Source organism: Spea bombifrons, chromosome 8, assembly GCF_027358695.1.
Source record: "Spea bombifrons isolate aSpeBom1 chromosome 8, aSpeBom1.2.pri, whole genome shotgun sequence".
In the NCBI taxonomy this organism is placed as follows: domain Eukaryota; kingdom Metazoa; phylum Chordata; class Amphibia; order Anura; family Pelobatidae; genus Spea; species Spea bombifrons.
Window position 1 is genome coordinate 41655840 of NC_071094.1, and position 14158 is coordinate 41669997.

The 14158-nt window shown below is 53.8% G+C and overlaps 13 non-coding genes and 1 pseudogene across 13 annotated transcripts; all 14 read right to left on the reverse strand.

Moving 5' to 3' along the window:
• Positions 1–82: 82 nt before the first annotated feature.
• Positions 83–201, reverse strand: LOC128504202 (5S ribosomal RNA). The gene has a single exon (XR_008355434.1). It is a non-coding gene; the product is annotated as a 5S ribosomal RNA (ribosomal RNA).
• A 921-nt stretch (positions 202–1122) lies between these two features.
• Positions 1123–1231, reverse strand: LOC128504131 (uncharacterized; annotated as a pseudogene).
• Positions 1232–2163: 932 nt separating this feature from the next.
• LOC128504203 (5S ribosomal RNA) lies at positions 2164–2282 on the reverse strand. Its single transcript, XR_008355435.1, has one exon. It is a non-coding gene; the product is annotated as a 5S ribosomal RNA (ribosomal RNA).
• A 923-nt stretch (positions 2283–3205) lies between these two features.
• On the reverse strand, positions 3206–3324 carry LOC128504204 (5S ribosomal RNA). The gene has a single exon (XR_008355436.1). It is a non-coding gene; the product is annotated as a 5S ribosomal RNA (ribosomal RNA).
• A 923-nt stretch (positions 3325–4247) lies between these two features.
• Positions 4248–4366, reverse strand: LOC128504205 (5S ribosomal RNA). Its single transcript, XR_008355437.1, has one exon. It is a non-coding gene; the product is annotated as a 5S ribosomal RNA (ribosomal RNA).
• Positions 4367–5288: 922 nt separating this feature from the next.
• On the reverse strand, positions 5289–5407 carry LOC128504206 (5S ribosomal RNA). The gene has a single exon (XR_008355438.1). It is a non-coding gene; the product is annotated as a 5S ribosomal RNA (ribosomal RNA).
• A 937-nt stretch (positions 5408–6344) lies between these two features.
• On the reverse strand, positions 6345–6463 carry LOC128504088 (5S ribosomal RNA). Its single transcript, XR_008355355.1, has one exon. It is a non-coding gene; the product is annotated as a 5S ribosomal RNA (ribosomal RNA).
• A 926-nt stretch (positions 6464–7389) lies between these two features.
• LOC128504105 (5S ribosomal RNA) lies at positions 7390–7508 on the reverse strand. Its single transcript, XR_008355371.1, has one exon. It is a non-coding gene; the product is annotated as a 5S ribosomal RNA (ribosomal RNA).
• Positions 7509–8436: 928 nt separating this feature from the next.
• On the reverse strand, positions 8437–8555 carry LOC128504207 (5S ribosomal RNA). The gene has a single exon (XR_008355439.1). It is a non-coding gene; the product is annotated as a 5S ribosomal RNA (ribosomal RNA).
• Positions 8556–9478: 923 nt separating this feature from the next.
• On the reverse strand, positions 9479–9597 carry LOC128504208 (5S ribosomal RNA). The gene has a single exon (XR_008355440.1). It is a non-coding gene; the product is annotated as a 5S ribosomal RNA (ribosomal RNA).
• Positions 9598–10519: 922 nt separating this feature from the next.
• On the reverse strand, positions 10520–10638 carry LOC128504210 (5S ribosomal RNA). Its single transcript, XR_008355442.1, has one exon. It is a non-coding gene; the product is annotated as a 5S ribosomal RNA (ribosomal RNA).
• Positions 10639–11576: 938 nt separating this feature from the next.
• On the reverse strand, positions 11577–11695 carry LOC128504089 (5S ribosomal RNA). The gene has a single exon (XR_008355356.1). It is a non-coding gene; the product is annotated as a 5S ribosomal RNA (ribosomal RNA).
• A 926-nt stretch (positions 11696–12621) lies between these two features.
• Positions 12622–12740, reverse strand: LOC128504106 (5S ribosomal RNA). Its single transcript, XR_008355372.1, has one exon. It is a non-coding gene; the product is annotated as a 5S ribosomal RNA (ribosomal RNA).
• A 928-nt stretch (positions 12741–13668) lies between these two features.
• On the reverse strand, positions 13669–13787 carry LOC128504212 (5S ribosomal RNA). Its single transcript, XR_008355443.1, has one exon. It is a non-coding gene; the product is annotated as a 5S ribosomal RNA (ribosomal RNA).
• Between the last annotated feature and the right edge of the window lie 371 nt (positions 13788–14158).

Here is a 14158-nt window from a genome sequence, read left to right on the forward strand (position 1 = left end):
CTTAGAGTTTTGTTAGCTTCTGGTGACTCTGTCGCCCTCTGTTGGTGGTGGGGTACGGGAAAAAAAAAGAGAGAAAAGCAAAAGCCTACAACACCTGGTATTCCCAGGCGGTCTCCCATCCAAGTACTAACCAGGCCCAACCCTGCTTAGCTTCCGAGATCAGACGAGATCGGGCGTATTCAGGGTGGTATGGCCGTAGGCGAAGGAGCCTGTCATTTTACTCCTCTTCTTCTGTGACGTGCCCTCTTCCTCGTCACACCAGGAGTATTTTTAAGACACTGTGGTCAGTTATTCATTTTATTTTCTTTTATTTTTTTCTCCTCACAACTCTTTCATAGCAGCAGTCTCCTTGTATTTCGCACCCAGCTGGGAGGCTAGCATACAGCAGTCCAGCAGAACTGCCAGACAGAGAGCATCGGTAACAAGAGCAGGCCAAGCCCTTCCCAAGTGTTGGGAGGCTAGAGCGCGGTGCGTTTTGCGAGGCACGGCCTGGCGAGGTGCGCAAGGGGGAGATGCAGGCCCCACCTCTCCCTGGACCAGGTAGCAGACAAGCTCCTTTGGCTTTGTGTGCAAAGGCCGAAACGGGTACGCCGATGCATTTCGACAGCACGCAATTAGAATGGTCCGCGGCGTTACTTGCTGTGGGCATCGGGCGTAGCGTGAGGCGGCGGCGGCGGCTGCTCCTCCTGCTGCAGAGGGCGTTTTTTTGGATTGCCTTTACTAAGGCCTGGGACAGGACAGAGAAGGTGAGAAGGTTCAAGTAAAGGGTTAACGCGTTCACGGTGAGCAAGAAACACATGGGGAAAGGATTCCCACCCCCCCGGCCTCCTGTATGTGTAGTTTGGCACGGCACAGACCAGTGAAGGAAAGCATGAAGCGTGCCTGTGGTATTTGCTGCAAGACAGCTTTGCGAAAGTGCTGTTTTTTGGTGCAGAGTGTGCAAGAGGTACGAGCGGAGTGAGGCTTGAGGGCGTCAAGTTGCTGTGGGAGGCCAGCTGAAGCAAGAAGGAGTGAAAAGGGGTGCTAGAAAGAAAGGGCCTTAGAGTTTTGTTAGCTTCTGGTGACTCTGTCGCCCTCTGTTGGTGGTGGGGTACGGGAAAAAAAAAAAGAGAGAAAAGCAAAAGCCTACAACACCTGGTATTCCCAGGCGGTCTCCCATCCAAGTACTAACCAGGCCCAACCCTGCTTAGCTTCCGAGATCAGGCGTATTCAGGGTGGTATGGCCGTAGGCGAAGGAGCCTGTCATTTTACTCCTCTTCTTCTGTGACGTGCCCTCTTCCTCGTCACACCAGGAGTATTTTTAAGACACTGTGGTCAGTTATTCATTTTATTTTCTTTTATTTTTTTCTCCTCACAACTCTTTCATAGCAGCAGTCTCCTTGTATTTCGCACCCAGCTGGGAGGCTAGCATACAGCAGTCCAGCAGAACTGCCAGACAGAGAGCATCGGTAACAAGAGCAGGCCAAGCCCTTCCCAAGTGTTGGGAGGCTAGAGCGCGGTGCGTTTTGCGAGGCACGGCCTGGCGAGGTGCGCAAGGGGGAGATGCAGGCCCCACCTCTCCCTGGACCAGGTAGCAGACAAGCTCCTTTGGCTTTGTGTGCAAAGGCCGAAACGGGTACGCCGATGCATTTCGACAGCACGCAATTAGAATGGTCCGCGGCGTTACTTGCTGTGGGCATCGGGCGTAGCGTGAGGCGGCGGCGGCGGCGGCTGCTGCTGCTCCTCCTGCTGCAGAGGGCGTTTTTTTGGATTGCCTTTACTAAGGCCTGGGACAGGACAGAGAAGGTGAGAAGGTTCAAGTAAAAGGTTAACGCGTTCACGGTGAGCGAGAAACACATGGGGAAAGGATTCCCACCCCCCCCCGGCCTCCTGTATGTGTAGTTTGGCACGGCACAGACCAGTGAAGGAAAGCATGAAGCGTGCCTGTGCTATTTGCTGCAAGACAGCTTTGCGAAAGTGCTGTTTTTTGGTGCAGAGTGTGCAAGAGGTACGAGCGGAGTGAGGCTTGAGGGCGTCAAGTTGCTGTGGGAGGCCAGCTGAAGCAAGAAGGAGTGAAAAGGGGTGCTAGAAAGAAAGGGCCTTAGAGTTTTGTTAGCTTCTGGTGACTCTGTCGCCCTCTGTTGGTGGTGGGGTACGGGAAAAAAAAAAAGAGAGAAAAGCAAAAGCCTACAACACCTGGTATTCCCAGGCGGTCTCCCATCCAAGTACTAACCAGGCCCAACCCTGCTTAGCTTCCGAGATCAGACGAGATCGGGCGTATTCAGGGTGGTATGGCCGTAGGCGAAGGAGCCTGTCATTTTACTCCTCTTCTTCTGTGACGTGCCCTCTTCCTCGTCACACCAGGAGTATTTTTAAGACACTGTGGTCAGTTATTCATTTTATTTTCTTTTATTTTTTTCTCCTCACAACTCTTTCATAGCAGCAGTCTCCTTGTATTTCGCACCCAGCTGGGAGGCTAGCATACAGCAGTCCAGCAGAACTGCCAGACAGAGAGCATCGGTAACAAGAGCAGGCCAAGCCCTTCCCAAGTGTTGGGAGGCTAGAGCGCGGTGCGTTTTGCGAGGCACGGCCTGGCGAGGTGCGCAAGGGGGAGATGCAGGCCCCACCTCTCCCTGGACCAGGTAGCAGACAAGCTCCTTTGGCTTTGTGTGCAAAGGCCGAAACGGGTACGCCGATGCATTTCGACAGCACGCAATTAGAATGGTCCGCGGCGTTACTTGCTGTGGGCATCGGGCGTAGCGTGAGGCGGCGGCGGCGGCTGCTCCTCCTGCTGCAGAGGGCGTTTTTTTGGATTGCCTTTACTAAGGCCTGGGACAGGACAGAGAAGGTGAGAAGGTTCAAGTAAAAGGTTAACGCGTTCACGGTGAGCGAGAAACACATGGGGAAAGGATTCCCACCCCCCCCGGCCTCCTGTATGTGTAGTTTGGCACGGCACAGACCAGTGAAGGAAAGCATGAAGCGTGCCTGTGCTATTTGCTGCAAGACAGCTTTGCGAAAGTGCTGTTTTTTGGTGCAGAGTGTGCAAGAGGTACGAGCTGAGTGAGGCTTGAGGGCGTCAAGTTGCTGTGGGAGGCCAGCTGAAGCAAGAAGGAGTGAAAAGGGGTGCTAGAAAGAAAGGGCCTTAGAGTTTTGTTAGCTTCTGGTGACTCTGTCGCCCTCTGTTGGTGGTGGGGTACGGGAAAAAAAAAAAAGAGAGAAAAGCAAAAGCCTACAACACCTGGTATTCCCAGGCGGTCTCCCATCCAAGTACTAACCAGGCCCAACCCTGCTTAGCTTCCGAGATCAGACGAGATCGGGCGTATTCAGGGTGGTATGGCCGTAGGCGAAGGAGCCTGTCATTTTACTCCTCTTCTTCTGTGACGTGCCCTCTTCCTCGTCACACCAGGAGTATTTTTAAGACACTGTGGTCAGTTATTCATTTTATTTTCTTTTATTTTTTTCTCCTCACAACTCTTTCATAGCAGCAGTCTCCTTGTATTTCGCACCCAGCTGGGAGGCTAGCATACAGCAGTCCAGCAGAACTGCCAGACAGAGAGCATCGGTAACAAGAGCAGGCCAAGCCCTTCCCAAGTGTTGGGAGGCTAGAGCACGGTGCGTTTTGCGAGGCACGGCCTGGCGAGGTGCGCAAGGGGGAGATGCAGGCCCCACCTCTCCCTGGACCAGGTAGCAGACAAGCTCCTTTGGCTTTGTGTGCAAAGGCCGAAACGGGTACGCCGATGCATTTCGACAGCACGCAATTAGAATGGTCCGCGGCGTTACTTGCTGTGGGCATCGGGCGTAGCGTGAGGCGGCGGCGGCGGCTGCTCCTCCTGCTGCAGAGGGCGTTTTTTTGGATTGCCTTTACTAAGGCCTGGGACAGGACAGAGAAGGTGAGAAGGTTCAAGTAAAAGGTTAACGCGTTCACGGTGAGCGAGAAACACATGGGGAAAGGATTCCCACCCCCCCCGGCCTCCTGTATGTGTAGTTTGGCACGGCACAGACCAGTGAAGGAAAGCATGAAGCGTGCCTGTGCTATTTGCTGCAAGACAGCTTTGCGAAAGTGCTGTTTTTTGGTGCAGAGTGTGCAAGAGGTACGAGCTGAGTGAGGCTTGAGGGCGTCAAGTTGCTGTGGGAGGCCAGCTGAAGCAAGAAGGAGTGAAAAGGGGTGCTAGAAAGAAAGGGCCTTAGAGTTTTGTTAGCTTCTGGTGACTCTGTCGCCCTCTGTTGGTGGTGGGGTACGGGAAAAAAAAAAAAGAGAGAAAAGCAAAAGCCTACAACACCTGGTATTCCCAGGCGGTCTCCCATCCAAGTACTAACCAGGCCCAACCCTGCTTAGCTTCCGAGATCAGACGAGATCGGGCGTATTCAGGGTGGTATGGCCGTAGGCGAAGGAGCCTGTCATTTTACTCCTCTTCTTCTGTGACGTGCCCTCTTCCTCGTCACACCAGGAGTATTTTTAAGACACTGTGGTCAGTTATTCATTTTATTTTCTTTTATTTTTTTCTCCTCACAACTCTTTCATAGCAGCAGTCTCCTTGTATTTCGCACCCAGCTGGGAGGCTAGCATACAGCAGTCCAGCAGAACTGCCAGACAGAGAGCATCGGTAACAAGAGCAGGCCAAGCCCTTCCCAAGTGTTGGGAGGCTAGAGCACGGTGCGTTTTGCGAGGCACGGCCTGGCGAGGTGCGCAAGGGGGAGATGCAGGCCCCACCTCTCCCTGGACCAGGTAGCAGACAAGCTCCTTTGGCTTTGTGTGCAAAGGCCGAAACGGGTACGCCGATGCATTTCGACAGCACGCAATTAGAATGGTCCGCGGCGTTACTTGCTGTGGGCATCGGGCGTAGCGTGAGGCGGCGGCGGCTGCTGCTCCTCCTGCTGCAGAGGGCGTTTTTTTGGATTGCCTTTACTAAGGCCTGGGACAGGACAGAGAAGGTGAGAAGGTTCAAGTAAAAGGTTAACGCGTTCACGGTGAGCGAGAAACACATGGGGAAAGGATTCCCACCCCCCCCGGCCTCATGTATGTGTAGTTTGGCACGGCACAGACCAGTGAAGGAAAGCATGAAGCGTGCCTGTGCTATTTGCTGCAAGACAGCTTTGCGAAAGTGCTGTTTTTTGGTGCAGAGTGTGCAAGAGGTACGAGCGGAGTGAGGCTTGAGGGCGTCAAGTTGCTGTGGGAGGCCAGCTGAAGCAAGAAGGAGTGAAAAGGGGTGCTAGAAAGAAAGGGCCTTAGAGTTTTGTTAGCTTCTGGTGACTCTGTCGCCCTCTGTTGGTGGTGGGGTACGGGAAAAAAAAAAAGAGAGAAAAGCAAAAGCCTACAACACCTGGTATTCCCAGGCGGTCTCCCATCCAAGTACTAACCAGGCCCAACCCTGCTTAGCTTCCGAGATCAGACGAGATCGGGCGTATTCAGGGTGGTATGGCCGTAGGCGAAGGAGCCTGTCATTTTACTCCTCTTCTTCTGTGACGTGCCCTCTTCCTCGTCACACCAGGAGTATTTTTAAGACACTGTGGTCAGTTATTCATTTTATTTTCTTTTATTTTTTTCTCCTCACAACTCTTTCATAGCAGCAGTCTCCTTGTATTTCGCACCCAGCTGGGAGGCTAGCATACAGCAGTCCAGCAGAACTGCCAGACAGAGAGCATCGGTAACAAGAGCAGGCCAAGCCCTTCCCAAGTGTTGGGAGGCTAGAGCGCGGTGCGTTTTGCGAGGCACGGCCTGGCGAGGTGCGCAAGGGGGAGATGCAGGCCCCACCTCTCCCTGGACCAGGTAGCAGACAAGCTCCTTTGGCTTTGTGTGCAAAGGCCGAAACGGGTACGCCGATGCATTTCGACAGCACGCAATTAGAATGGTCCGCGGCGTTACTTGCTGTGGGCATCGGGCGTAGCGTGAGGCGGCGGCGGCGGCGGCGGCGGCGGCGGCTGCTCCTCCTGCTGCAGAGGGCGTTTTTTTGGATTGCCTTTACTAAGGCCTGGGACAGGACAGAGAAGGTGAGAAGGTTCAAGTAAAAGGTTAACGCGTTCACGGTGAGCGAGAAACACATGGGGAAAGGATTCCCACCCCCCCCGGCCTCCTGTATGTGTAGTTTGGCACGGCACAGACCAGTGAAGGAAAGCATGAAGCGTGCCTGTGCTATTTGCTGCAAGACAGCTTTGCGAAAGTGCTGTTTTTTGGTGCAGAGTGTGCAAGAGGTACGAGCGGAGTGAGGCTTGAGGGCGTCAAGTTGCTGTGGGAGGCCAGCTGAAGCAAGAAGGAGTGAAAAGGGGTGCTAGAAAGAAAGGGCCTTAGAGTTTTGTTAGCTTCTGGTGACTCTGTCGCCCTCTGTTGGTGGTGGGGTACGGGAAAAAAAAAAAGAGAGAAAAGCAAAAGCCTACAACACCTGGTATTCCCAGGCGGTCTCCCATCCAAGTACTAACCAGGCCCAACCCCGCTTAGCTTCCGAGATCAGACGAGATCGGGCGTATTCAGGGTGGTATGGCCGTAGGCGAAGGAGCCTGTCATTTTACTCCTCTTCTTCTGTGACGTGCCCTCTTCCTCGTCACACCAGGAGTATTTTTAAGACACTGTGGTCAGTTATTCATTTTATTTTCTTTTATTTTTTTCTCCTCACAACTCTTTCATAGCAGCAGTCTCCTTGTATTTCGCACCCAGCTGGGAGGCTAGCATACAGCAGTCCAGCAGAACTGCCAGACAGAGAGCATCGGTAACAAGAGCAGGCCAAGCCCTTCCCAAGTGTTGGGAGGCTAGAGCGCGGTGCGTTTTGCGAGGCACGGCCTGGCGAGGTGCGCAAGGGGGAGATGCAGGCCCCACCTCTCCCTGGACCAGGTAGCAGACAAGCTCCTTTGGCTTTGTGTGCAAAGGCCGAAACGGGTACGCCGATGCATTTCGACAGCACGCAATTAGAATGGTCCGCGGCGTTACTTGCTGTGGGCATCGGGCGTAGCGTGAGGCGGCGGCGGCGGCGGCTGCTCCTCCTGCTGCAGAGGGCGTTTTTTTGGATTGCCTTTACTAAGGCCTGGGACAGGACAGAGAAGGTGAGAAGGTTCAAGTAAAAGGTTAACGCGTTCACGGTGAGCGAGAAACACATGGGGAAAGGATTCCCACCCCCCCCCGGCCTCCTGTATGTGTAGTTTGGCACGGCACAGACCAGTGAAGGAAAGCATGAAGTGTGCCTGTGCTATTTGCTGCAAGACAGCTTTGCGAAAGTGCTGTTTTTTGGTGCAGAGTGTGCAAGAGGTACGAGCGGAGTGAGGCTTGAGGGCGTCAAGTTGCTGTGGGAGGCCAGCTGAAGCAAGAAGGAGTGAAAAGGGGTGCTAGAAAGAAAGGGCCTTAGAGTTTTGTTAGCTTCTGGTGACTCTGTCGCCCTCTGTTGGTGGTGGGGTACGGGAAAAAAAAAAAGAGAGAAAAGCAAAAGCCTACAACACCTGGTATTCCCAGGCGGTCTCCCATCCAAGCACTAACCAGGCCCAACCCTGCTTAGCTTCCGAGATCAGACGAGATCGGGCGTATTCAGGGTGGTATGGCCGTAGGCGAAGGAGCCTGTCATTTTACTCCTCTTCTTCTGTGACGTGCCCTCTTCCTCGTCACACCAGGAGTATTTTTAAGACACTGTGGTCAGTTATTCATTTTATTTTCGTTTATTTTTTTCTCCTCACAACTCTTTCATAGCAGCAGTCTCCTTGTATTTCGCACCCAGCTGGGAGGCTAGCATACAGCAGTCCAGCAGAACTGCCAGACAGAGAGCATCGGTAACAAGAGCAGGCCAAGCCCTTCCCAAGTGTTGGGAGGCTAGAGCGCGGTGCGTTTTGCGAGGCACGGCCTGGCGAGGTGCGCAAGGGGGAGATGCAGGCCCCACCTCTCCCTGGACCAGGTAGCAGACAAGCTCCTTTGGCTTTGTGTGCAAAGGCCGAAACGGGTACGCCGATGCATTTCGACAGCACGCAATTAGAATGGTCCGCGTCGTTACTTGCTGTGGGCATCGGGCGTAGCGTGAGGCGGCGGCGGCGGCGGCGGCTGCTCCTCCTGCTGCAGAGGGCGTTTTTTTGGATTGCCTTTACTAAGGCCTGGGACAGGACAGAGAAGGTGAGAAGGTTCAAGTAAAAGGTTAACGCGTTCACGGTGAGCGAGAAACACATGGGGAAAGGATTCCCACCCCCCCCGGCCTCCTGTATGTGTAGTTTGGCACGGCACAGACCAGTGAAGGAAAGCATGAAGCGTGCCTGTGCTATTTGCTGCAAGACAGCTTTGCGAAAGTGCTGTTTTTTGGTGCAGAGTGTGCAAGAGGTACGAGCGGAGTGAGGCTTGAGGGCGTCAAGTTGCTGTGGGAGGCCAGCTGAAGCAAGAAGGAGTGAAAAGGGGTGCTAGAAAGAAAGGGCCTTAGAGTTTTGTTAGCTTCTGGTGACTCTGTCGCCCTCTGTTGGTGGTGGGGTACGGGAAAAAAAAAAAGAGAGAAAAGCAAAAGCCTACAACACCTGGTATTCCCAGGCGGTCTCCCATCCAAGTACTAACCAGGCCCAACCCTGCTTAGCTTCCGAGATCAGACGAGATCGGGCGTATTCAGGGTGGTATGGCCGTAGGCGAAGGAGCCTGTCATTTTACTCCTCTTCTTCTGTGACGTGCCCTCTTCCTCGTCACACCAGGAGTATTTTTAAGACACTGTGGTCAGTTATTCATTTTATTTTCTTTTATTTTTTTCTCCTCACAACTCTTTCATAGCAGCAGTCTCCTTGTATTTCGCACCCAGCTGGGAGGCTAGCATACAGCAGTCCAGCAGAACTGCCAGACAGAGAGCATCGGTAACAAGAGCAGGCCAAGCCCTTCCCAAGTGTTGGGAGGCTAGAGCGCGGTGCGTTTTGCGAGGCACGGCCTGGCGAGGTGCGCAAGGGGGAGATGCAGGCCCCACCTCTCCCTGGACCAGGTAGCAGACAAGCTCCTTTGGCTTTGTGTGCAAAGGCCGAAACGGGTACGCCGATGCATTTCGACAGCACGCAATTAGAATGGTCCGCGGCGTTACTTGCTGTGGGCATCGGGCGTAGCGTGAGGCGGCGGCGGCGGCTGCTCCTCCTGCTGCAGAGGGCGTTTTTTTGGATTGCCTTTACTAAGGCCTGGGACAGGACAGAGAAGGTGAGAAGGTTCAAGTAAAAGGTTAACGCGTTCACGGTGAGCGAGAAACACATGGGGAAAGGATTCCCACCCCCCCCGGCCTCCTGTATGTGTAGTTTGGCACGGCACAGACCAGTGAAGGAAAGCATGAAGCGTGCCTGTGCTATTTGCTGCAAGACAGCTTTGCGAAAGTGCTGTTTTTTGGTGCAGAGTGTGCAAGAGGTACGAGCGGAGTGAGGCTTGAGGGCGTCAAGTTGCTGTGGGAGGCCAGCTGAAGCAAGAAGGAGTGAAAAGGGGTGCTAGAAAGAAAGGGCCTTAGAGTTTTGTTAGCTTCTGGTGACTCTGTCGCCCTCTGTTGGTGGTGGGGTACGGGAAAAAAAAAAAAGAGAGAAAAGCAAAAGCCTACAACACCTGGTATTCCCAGGCGGTCTCCCATCCAAGTACTAACCAGGCCCAACCCTGCTTAGCTTCCGAGATCAGACGAGATCGGGCGTATTCAGGGTGGTATGGCCGTAGGCGAAGGAGCCTGTCATTTTACTCCTCTTCTTCTGTGACGTGCCCTCTTCCTCGTCACACCAGGAGTATTTTTAAGACACTGTGGTCAGTTATTCATTTTATTTTCTTTTATTTTTTTCTCCTCACAACTCTTTCATAGCAGCAGTCTCCTTGTATTTCGCACCCAGCTGGGAGGCTAGCATACAGCAGTCCAGCAGAACTGCCAGACAGAGAGCATCGGTAACAAGAGCAGGCCAAGCCCTTCCCAAGTGTTGGGAGGCTAGAGCACGGTGCGTTTTGCGAGGCACGGCCTGGCGAGGTGCGCAAGGGGGAGATGCAGGCCCCACCTCTCCCTGGACCAGGTAGCAGACAAGCTCCTTTGGCTTTGTGTGCAAAGGCCGAAACGGGTACGCCGATGCATTTCGACAGCACGCAATTAGAATGGTCCGCGGCGTTACTTGCTGTGGGCATCGGGCGTAGCGTGAGGCGGCGGCGGCTGCTGCTCCTCCTGCTGCAGAGGGCGTTTTTTTGGATTGCCTTTACTAAGGCCTGGGACAGGACAGAGAAGGTGAGAAGGTTCAAGTAAAAGGTTAACGCGTTCACGGTGAGCGAGAAACACATGGGGAAAGGATTCCCACCCCCCCCGGCCTCATGTATGTGTAGTTTGGCACGGCACAGACCAGTGAAGGAAAGCATGAAGCGTGCCTGTGCTATTTGCTGCAAGACAGCTTTGCGAAAGTGCTGTTTTTTGGTGCAGAGTGTGCAAGAGGTACGAGCGGAGTGAGGCTTGAGGGCGTCAAGTTGCTGTGGGAGGCCAGCTGAAGCAAGAAGGAGTGAAAAGGGGTGCTAGAAAGAAAGGGCCTTAGAGTTTTGTTAGCTTCTGGTGACTCTGTCGCCCTCTGTTGGTGGTGGGGTACGGGAAAAAAAAAAAGAGAGAAAAGCAAAAGCCTACAACACCTGGTATTCCCAGGCGGTCTCCCATCCAAGTACTAACCAGGCCCAACCCTGCTTAGCTTCCGAGATCAGACGAGATCGGGCGTATTCAGGGTGGTATGGCCGTAGGCGAAGGAGCCTGTCATTTTACTCCTCTTCTTCTGTGACGTGCCCTCTTCCTCGTCACACCAGGAGTATTTTTAAGACACTGTGGTCAGTTATTCATTTTATTTTCTTTTATTTTTTTCTCCTCACAACTCTTTCATAGCAGCAGTCTCCTTGTATTTCGCACCCAGCTGGGAGGCTAGCATACAGCAGTCCAGCAGAACTGCCAGACAGAGAGCATCGGTAACAAGAGCAGGCCAAGCCCTTCCCAAGTGTTGGGAGGCTAGAGCGCGGTGCGTTTTGCGAGGCACGGCCTGGCGAGGTGCGCAAGGGGGAGATGCAGGCCCCACCTCTCCCTGGACCAGGTAGCAGACAAGCTCCTTTGGCTTTGTGTGCAAAGGCCGAAACGGGTACGCCGATGCATTTCGACAGCACGCAATTAGAATGGTCCGCGGCGTTACTTGCTGTGGGCATCGGGCGTAGCGTGAGGCGGCGGCGGCGGCGGCGGCGGCGGCGGCTGCTCCTCCTGCTGCAGAGGGCGTTTTTTTGGATTGCCTTTACTAAGGCCTGGGACAGGACAGAGAAGGTGAGAAGGTTCAAGTAAAAGGTTAACGCGTTCACGGTGAGCGAGAAACACATGGGGAAAGGATTCCCACCCCCCCCGGCCTCCTGTATGTGTAGTTTGGCACGGCACAGACCAGTGAAGGAAAGCATGAAGCGTGCCTGTGCTATTTGCTGCAAGACAGCTTTGCGAAAGTGCTGTTTTTTGGTGCAGAGTGTGCAAGAGGTACGAGCGGAGTGAGGCTTGAGGGCGTCAAGTTGCTGTGGGAGGCCAGCTGAAGCAAGAAGGAGTGAAAAGGGGTGCTAGAAAGAAAGGGCCTTAGAGTTTTGTTAGCTTCTGGTGACTCTGTCGCCCTCTGTTGGTGGTGGGGTACGGGAAAAAAAAAAAAGAGAGAAAAGCAAAAGCCTACAACACCTGGTATTCCCAGGCGGTCTCCCATCCAAGTACTAACCAGGCCCAACCCCGCTTAGCTTCCGAGATCAGACGAGATCGGGCGTATTCAGGGTGGTATGGCCGTAGGCGAAGGAGCCTGTCATTTTACTCCTCTTCTTCTGTGACGTGCCCTCTTCCTCGTCACACCAGGAGTATTTTTAAGACACTGTGGTCAGTTATTCATTTTATTTTCTTTTATTTTTTTCTCCTCACAACTCTTTCATAGCAGCAGTCTCCTTGTATTTCGCACCCAGCTGGGAGGCTAGCATACAGCAGTCCAGCAGAACTGCCAGACAGAGAGCATCGGTAACAAGAGCAGGCCAAGCCCTTCCCAAGTGTTGGGAGGCTAGAGCGCGGTGCGTTTTGCGAGGCACGGCCTGGCGAGGTGCGCAAGGGGGAGATGCAGGCCCCACCTCTCCCTGGACCAGGTAGCAGACAAGCTCCTTTGGCTTTGTGTGCAAAGGCCGAAACGGGTACGCCGATGCATTTCGACAGCACGCAATTAGAATGGTCCGCGGCGTTACTTGCTGTGGGCATCGGGCGTAGCGTGAGGCGGCGGCGGCGGCGGCTGCTCCTCCTGCTGCAGAGGGCGTTTTTTTGGATTGCCTTTACTAAGGCCTGGGACAGGACAGAGAAGGTGAGAAGGTTCAAGTAAAAGGTTAACGCGTTCACGGTGAGCGAGAAACACATGGGGAAAGGATTCCCACCCCCCCCCGGCCTCCTGTATGTGTAGTTTGGCACGGCACAGACCAGTGAAGGAAAGCATGAAGTGTGCCTGTGCTATTTGCTGCAAGACAGCTTTGCGAAAGTGCTGTTTTTTGGTGCAGAGTGTGCAAGAGGTACGAGCGGAGTGAGGCTTGAGGGCGTCAAGTTGCTGTGGGAGGCCAGCTGAAGCAAGAAGGAGTGAAAAGGGGTGCTAGAAAGAAAGGGCCTTAGAGTTTTGTTAGCTTCTGGTGACTCTGTCGCCCTCTGTTGGTGGTGGGGTACGGGAAAAAAAAAAAGAGAGAAAAGCAAAAGCCTACAACACCTGGTATTCCCAGGCGGTCTCCCATCCAAGCACTAACCAGGCCCAACCCTGCTTAGCTTCCGAGATCAGACGAGATCGGGCGTATTCAGGGTGGTATGGCCGTAGGCGAAGGAGCCTGTCATTTTACTCCTCTTCTTCTGTGACGTGCCCTCTTCCTCGTCACACCAGGAGTATTTTTAAGACACTGTGGTCAGTTATTCATTTTATTTTCGTTTATTTTTTTCTCCTCACAACTCTTTCATAGCAGCAGTCTCCTTGTATTTCGCACCCAGCTGGGAGGCTAGCATACAGCAGTCCAGCAGAACTGCCAGACAGAGAGCATCGGTAACAAGAGCAGGCCAAGCCCTTCCCAAGTGTTGGGAGGCTAGAGCGCGGTGCGTTTTGCGAGGCACGGCCTGGCGAGGTGCGCAAGGGGGAGATGCAGGCCCCACCTCTCCCTGGACCAGGTAGCAGACAAGCTCCTTTGGCTTTGTGTGCAAAGGCCGAAACGGGTACGCCGATGCATTTCGACAGCACGCAATTAGAATGGTCCGCGTCGTTACTTGCTGTGGGCATCGGGCGTAGCGTGAGGCGGCGGCGGCGGCGGCGGCTGCTCCTCCTGCTGCAGAGGGCGTTTTTTTGGATTGCCTTTACTAAGGCCTGGGACAGGACAGAGAAGGTGAGAAGGTTCAAGTAAAAGGTTAACGCGTTCACGGTGAGCGAGAAACACATGGGGAAAGGATTCCCACCCCCCCCGGCCTCCTGTATGTGTAGTTTGGCACGGCACAGACCAGTGAAGGAAAGCATGAAGCGTGCCTGTGCTATTTGCTGCAAGACAGCTTTGCGAAAGTGCTGTTTTTTGGTGCAGAGTGTGCAAGAGGTACGAGCGGAGTGAGGCTTGAGGGCGTCAAGTTGCTGTGGGAGGCCAGCTGAAGCAAGAAGGAGTGAAAAGGGGTGCTAGAAAGAAAGGGCCTTAGAGTTTTGTTAGCTTCTGGTGACTCTGTCGCCCTCTGTTGGTGGTGGGGTACGGGAAAAAAAAAAAGAGAGAAAAGCAAAAGCCTACAACACCTGGTATTCCCAGGCGGTCTCCCATCCAAGTACTAACCAGGCCCAACCCTGCTTAGCTTCCGAGATCAGACGAGATCGGGCGTATTCAGGGTGGTATGGCCGTAGGCGAAGGAGCCTGTCATTTTACTCCTCTTCTTCTGTGACGTGCCCTCTTCCTCGTCACACCAGGAGTATTTTTAAGACACTGTGGTCAGTTATTCATTTTATTTTCTTTTATTTTTTTCTCCTCACAACTCTTTCATAGCAGCAGTCTCCTTGTATTTCGCACCCAGCTGGGAGGCTAGCATACAGCAGTCCAGCAGAACTGCCAGACAGAGAGCATCGGTAACAAGAGCAGGCCAAGCCCTTCCCAAGTGTTGGGAGGCTAGAGCGCGGTGCGTTTTGCGAGGCACGGCCTGGCGAGGTGCGCAAGGGGGAGATGCAGGCCCCACCTCTCCCTGGACCAGGTAGCAGACAAGCTCCTTTGGCTTTGTGTGCA